Here is a 6,463-nt window from a genome sequence, read left to right on the forward strand (position 1 = left end):
CTACTAATATTGGGATCTATACTAATCCAATGCCAAAAACATCAAGGGGGACAAGTCACCACTCAGAGACCCTATACCGGTACAAACTAATCCAGGACCTTATGCCAGCGCTTACACCATCCGAGCTTGCACTGCCGCTCGAAGAGAGATGCCTATGAGACCCATAAAAATCAAAGAAATAGGTAATTTAAATTCAACACTCCGCAGTCACTTTCTTTGTCCCCAGGAATCGAAGTTCCAAAAGCAGACGAAATCACTATTGAACCGGACCTCCTCGCTGCCGCTCAATTCATTACCAGGAAGAGGAAAATTCGGTAGGTTGAAAAGGTTAAGAAGGAAGAATGCATCCGAACGAATGCATCGGAAGATGAAAATGACCCTTTTTTTAAATCCCTTCGTCACCTACTAGTGAGCCGGAAAGCTTAGGGACACCTCTCCTTCCTCTCCCCTTATCTTATATAGATAGAGTTGCTTTTGCTTTCTAGCAGCCTTTAGCGCTTCTTCTTATTCCCCTGCTTTCTCTGCCTGCCGCTTTCCCTTCCTCAAATCTTCTTTTTATTGGCACTTCAATCATGCCAAAAGATCACTCCCTTACATACCCACTTCACTTAGACTAATGTTTTCATATAAACAAATTAGCATATTCAATCTAAAGCTAAAGGGATTCAAATGAAATCATCATATGATATTTACATCACATTCATCTTTTCATCCAGTTTTTAAAAGCAGAGAGTAGGTTAGCATAGCTTAGTCTAGAATGTCTTCTTTGTACTTGTCATTTTTTTTTTTTCATTCAAGTGATTATAATATCTAGGGTACCCTACACTTGTTTGTGTTGCGTAGAAGAAGAAGAGAAGACAACCCTAAAAACGTCTTTAGAAAGCGAACTCTACGCCTTCTGCCACAGCCGGCCGTGTGTAAGAAGGGGAAAAGCTCGCAGGTCCATTATTATGCCAGACTGCCCCCAAGACTCCAACGGGGGAAGGATGATGAAGAACGCTAAATTGAAGAACAAATGAGAAGAGCGCTAAGTAAAGGTGGTGAGAAAGCAAGGAAAATTCTATGAAGAATCTTGTTTGATGACGGGCCACCAACACCGGTAAAGGGACGATCGAACTACCAAGAGGAAGAACCTAAGGTAGGTTTTCTTGAAGAGGATGAGAGAGGTTCAATCATAGGAGGAAGACAGGATTTTTTTTTTTTACCAATTGGACTTTATTTATTTGGAAGCACTGTACCACTTTCGGAGGACTGACTGTCCCTACATGATGGCACTTTCCCCGCATTTGGAGGCCTGTTGGAAGTGAATGGATGATTTGGAAATGAAATTCGCCACTCTACAGCACTTCTACACATGTCCAAAGTGGGGACTTTAAGATAGAGATATAGACTGGAGGCCTTCCACAGCACTTGACTGAGGATTCCGGGCGATTTTGAGCAGTTTTTCAGTGTTGGGGTGATAAACGGAGTCATTTTTTTAGTCTAAAACCACTCCAGCAGGGACACTCATATTAGCTGTAACAAAAGAAAGAGTGACTTCCGCTGGAGGGTAAAGATACACATTGGCTTGAGCTTTCAATAGGCATGCTTCCTGTCGTAGGTGACTCGATAAGATATGTACGAGATAGATTTTTCACATCTTACAGAGTCCACAGATGCATAAGAAGGATACTCTATCAAGCAAGATAGTAGTGGGTGCTCTCATTTCCGTATGATTTTCTCTATCCTGTTCTGCTTCTTGTCCAGCTTCTAATGCTCTTATAGCTGAAGACTGAAATCCTGAGCTTGTAGCCGAGACAGGGGACCAAAACTTGATGTCTGAAAAACTGGGCCTCTCCCTATTCTGTGCGGGCCTCTTTACCGCTTGAGCTTCTAACTGATCTTGTTGGTGCTTTATGTATGGCTAAGGTTAGGGCTCTATGTGAAATTCCAACATGGTTTGAGAGAAGGGTTAGATTGTCTATACTACATATAAAGAATGAATCCAAATCACTCACTAGCATGAGAAGGCAAGGAAAATGAAGATAGACTGGCGATGACTAAGAATATTCTACTCGCAAAGCAACCCGAGATCAAGAGTCCGCCTAGAAAGCACTTTTGAGACCTAGAGGACTAGATAAAAACCGTAGATTGAAAGGGCCGTGAACTTAAATAAAGGTAGGGGATAGATAATAGAGCTAGGGGCAGGGCTTGAGTGAGTGGACCGATCTGCGCCCCACTCTCCAATTCCTAAAGGGGCCTGATTAAGGAAGTAAAAGCGCTTACGCATCTTTTCATTTAGTCAGACGTATGCTATTTTCACTCGTTGTAAGTCAAGTCCATCTCGTTTTTGATAGAAATGAGCAGGAACAAGCTGAAGCTAATGATAATGAGAAAGACGGATAGATAGTATTCTCATTCCAAAGACTCCATCAGTTAGGCTCTTTTGCCGATAGATATAAGTTCTGGGATGGGGGATATTGATTGAGATTCCAAAGACTCCATCGGGCCCGTGAGAGGACCTATTATAGTTTTTAAAAGCCAGTGTCTATAGTATAGATGCTTTGCTTGCTTCCCCGACTATAGCCCCTACAACTATGAAAAAAGGCAGCAGATTTCCCTTAAACAAAAAGGCCAAATGAGGGTCAGTATACTTTTATACTATACAAAAGCCCTAAACTGAAGTAGGTAGTCCCGAAGCCCTCGACAAGATAAAAACCCGCTCGACTCATGCTTCTTTCAAGGGAAGCACTAGGGGAAGGTCTTTTCAATGCCTTAGTTCTTCCCTAAACCGGTGGTTCACGACCAAACTGTGAGACTTTTTTTCTCTAGAAAGCGTAAACTGGCAATCATGGACAATGGTCCCCGAGGGTCCATGGGGGAGTCGCCTCGGAGGAGCATCCGGATTGTAATCTTAGAGTCCCCGCACCTACTTCAATTGTATGAAAAACATATTAGAATCCCTGTGCCAAAACCTCTCGCTCTGGGTTGTTGGTAGATCGGGTGATTGTGATCGAATAGCAAGCAAGTACCCACCCATCATGGTGTCTTATAATAATAAGACCTCTGCCTCCCGTAGGTCCCATTGAGAGACAGTAGCCATCCAAATTTAGCTTGACCCTACCCTTGTCCTGGGAGCCCATCGAGCATTGGTTCGAGTCTAGTCGGTGACAGTGGCCTTTGGTCATCTCGATTGAATAAGAGCGACCCATCTCAGCATAAACCCCCTTTTTTTCTCGATTGGAAGCAGAGACCACGTAATCGCACTCCCCTTTTTTTCTCAAGCAATGGCAAAAGGATATAGAGAAAGCAAGTCTAGAAACAGGAGGCAATCAACTCGTATGACAAGAAATGGTAGAGCTCCAAAGAGATGTGAGTCGATCGAGTCACGGAACCGAGTGAGGGATGATGACTAAAAAGTGAGAGAGAGGATAGAAAAACTCTCGCCTAAATTTCACGAAAAACCGGTCTCCGGTGGATAAGAACCTTTCTTCACTCTTGAAGCCTTCCACCACCCACTCGGATTTTTCTTCTTCGTAAGGGAGGAATATGTGTGTTGTATATAAATATTGGACTTTAGATTTCGCGTTGTAATTATTACTAGGTTTTTTTATAATCCAATGTTCAGTGAGATTACTTTCTTAGTCACTGAAAAAAACTTGAATCAGCTTGAAGGAGACGAGGCTTCTGGCTCAGCCCGAGGATGGATCCCACTAGAGAGGAGAGTTTTGACTGCGGGAGAGACAGGTCCAGATTTTTCTAAGAGGGAATCTTCGGAACGCCACACTTTATGAGCTTTCCCGCTATCTTTCTCGACACTTCCATTTACCTCGAGCACTCGCTCTAGCAGTCGGTCAAGTAAGTATAGGGTTTCCTCTAGTGTTTACGAAGTAGTATATCTAGGACTTATGAAAACTGACAACAACTAGGGCAACCACAGGAATTCTCGTAGTTAAGGGAGGACCTTTCGTGGGGGTCGTGGAAGAATTGGGTTCGATTCCCGTTATACGCGATGTGGCGAAAAAAAGACCCGATTCAACGAGATATGCCATGCCTGCATTAAGATTTAAAACGTGTCGTCTACTTCCAGGAAATGTTTGGGAACAGAGAACTTTCTCTAATACAACGCCGCATTCTCCGAAGATTGAGGAACAAGAGGAGATCTATTAAAAAGAAATCTTTCTCTAAGAGAAAAATCTAAACAGTAACATCAAATCACAAACTACACGAAAGTTGCCCCTTTATTATGGGGATTTACCCATAAGGGAGATGCACAGAGGAAGAGAACGAACTTCATATATCCCTTTTCTATTTAATCAAGAAACAAGATCGGACGTGATTCCGGTTCGTCTCCATTTTTCGTGACACTCTTCCTCAAAGCAAGGCAGCCGATAAGTCATCGAAGGGTTTGTGTGAATAATGGACTGGTAAGCATTACTCATTTGAAAGTTTCCCACGGTGATCTAATATCTTTTTCAAAGAAAGTGAGGCGAGAACCCGCGGTGAAGAAATAAGGAGATCTTTCTATATCGACATATCAGTTGAAAAAATCATTGGAAAATTCCTGCCGGTCAGAATGTGGAGAAGAACCAAAACAGAATGGTTCCGCCTACTCAAAACTCAGAGGGGGTGCCGCCTACTACTCAAATCCCGGTTTTTGCAAGAGTTGCGTTCTTCTATGCAAGAAGAAGACTTAGAAAAGAACAAAGAAGTTTGGATCCGAAAAAAAGTATGCTTAGGCAGTTCCTTCGCTGAGCACAAAGAGAATAAAGAGGAATTTGTTTCATTTTAAATACTTCTTATTATCGAAGAGAAGGAAGGAGAAAAAAACCGAAATCTTCCTACTCGAACAATAAGTCCTTTTGTTTACAAGTCTTATTTATATAGTAATTCGACCTATTGCTCCGGATCCCCGTTTACTAGGAAGATAAGAATCAAAATGGATCGAACTACCTACTCATTATTCGGAGGTGAATCATAGAACACAAAAAGCTGTGGTATCTTATGGGCCTAACATAGGTCATATCCCTCACGACATAAGATTGAAAGATCCAAACCTTCCTCTTCGGAGCGGAAACGGACGTGGCCAAAACATATAAGAAAAAATAAAGAAAGATCGGCTCAGCTCATAGGGGACATATCTATCCGGATAGAGGATAGTCTAGATCGATTCATAGATAGATCTCTCTCTATATAGATAGGTATCCCTTGGATAGAGATAAAGATAGGGATCCCATTTATATAACGGAAAAAAAGTTCACTTTTTTTGACTACTACTTTATACTTATACTTTATTTTTATTTACATTTTGAAAATTCATTTTTTTCCTTTGATTCTGATTGATTGCCTTTTTCTTTTTTTACTACTACTATTTCTTATACTACCAGCAAAGGAAACATCGTTTTTTTCCATTTATACTTACTTAATTGAATTGGTCGGAGCGTAGACGAGCGAGCAGAGCCCAGGAAAGACGGAAGCCCGTCATAGAGCAGTCGACTAGAAGTAGAAGACTTCTGGCCTGAGAGAAGGCAGTCTCTCTCGGGAAACATGGAAAAATCTTTCTTTTTCACACGGGCAACATAGGGGAATAAACTCGAAGATCAAAGATTTATTGAGGAAGTTCTTATTTGTTATTTACTACCTTTGGGAAGAGTTTTTCTACTTCTACTTTTTAAATTGCATTTTTTTGTAAAGTTCTTGACAAGTCCCAAGTAGAGGAGATTCATAGGTAATTAATTAATTCTGCCTTTCAGTTCTCTTCGACGTATCGATCATGGATTCCTAAATCACATAAGCCGGGGGGGATGCGACCCATTACACAGCCCCTTGTCTGCTGCCAGTACCGACCTCTCTTACATACACGATCAGGGGTACTCTCGTATTATCTCTCCCTTTCATAGAAAGGCTATCTATGTAAGGTATGACCGATCAGACATGCTTGTCCGTATTTACTTGTCCTTATTCTCATTATTAAAAAATCTTATTTATTGGCGAAGAAGGTCAATGCAAGTACGTTAAAGTCTATAATCTCACCGTCGGACAATATGGATAGAGTTCGTGCGTTTGTAGCCAAGGTTGAGCCATTTCTGGCTCGCCTATTCAAACGTTACGTCCCTAGTATCGCCACTATTCCAGGGGATGACGTGGGAACCAACGTGGAAGGCGCTGCCTACTCACCCTCTCACTAACAAACTGATAGCAGTGAGGGAAACCCCAAACGAGGGTTTGCATGTACAGCCATTTTTTTGTCTGTGCATACCTTACTGATCCTACTCAATCTTTTACACCGATGTATCGTACTCTAAAGACCATAAGAAAATACTGCTAAATCTTTCCGAAGTGAGAGAAGGAGGGAAGGCGCGCTAGCTGCTACAACTAACACAGCCTGCTGAAAAAAACGCAAGATTAGCGCTAAGAAGCAACCCTAGTTTAAGTACTATACTAGCGTCCTACCCCAACGTTGTTGTACTTTACTTGACTCTAC

General features: G+C 41.9%; 1 pseudogene; it reads left to right on the forward strand.

The window, feature by feature from the left end:
- Positions 1-4,029: 4,029 nt before the first annotated feature.
- Positions 4,030-5,095, forward strand: LOC120257102 (annotated as a pseudogene).
- The last annotated feature ends 1,368 nt before the right edge of the window (positions 5,096-6,463 follow it).

Source organism: Dioscorea cayenensis, unplaced genomic scaffold, assembly GCF_009730915.1.
Source record: "Dioscorea cayenensis subsp. rotundata cultivar TDr96_F1 unplaced genomic scaffold, TDr96_F1_v2_PseudoChromosome.rev07_lg8_w22 25.fasta BLBR01001862.1, whole genome shotgun sequence".
Classification (NCBI taxonomy): domain Eukaryota; kingdom Viridiplantae; phylum Streptophyta; class Magnoliopsida; order Dioscoreales; family Dioscoreaceae; genus Dioscorea; species Dioscorea cayenensis.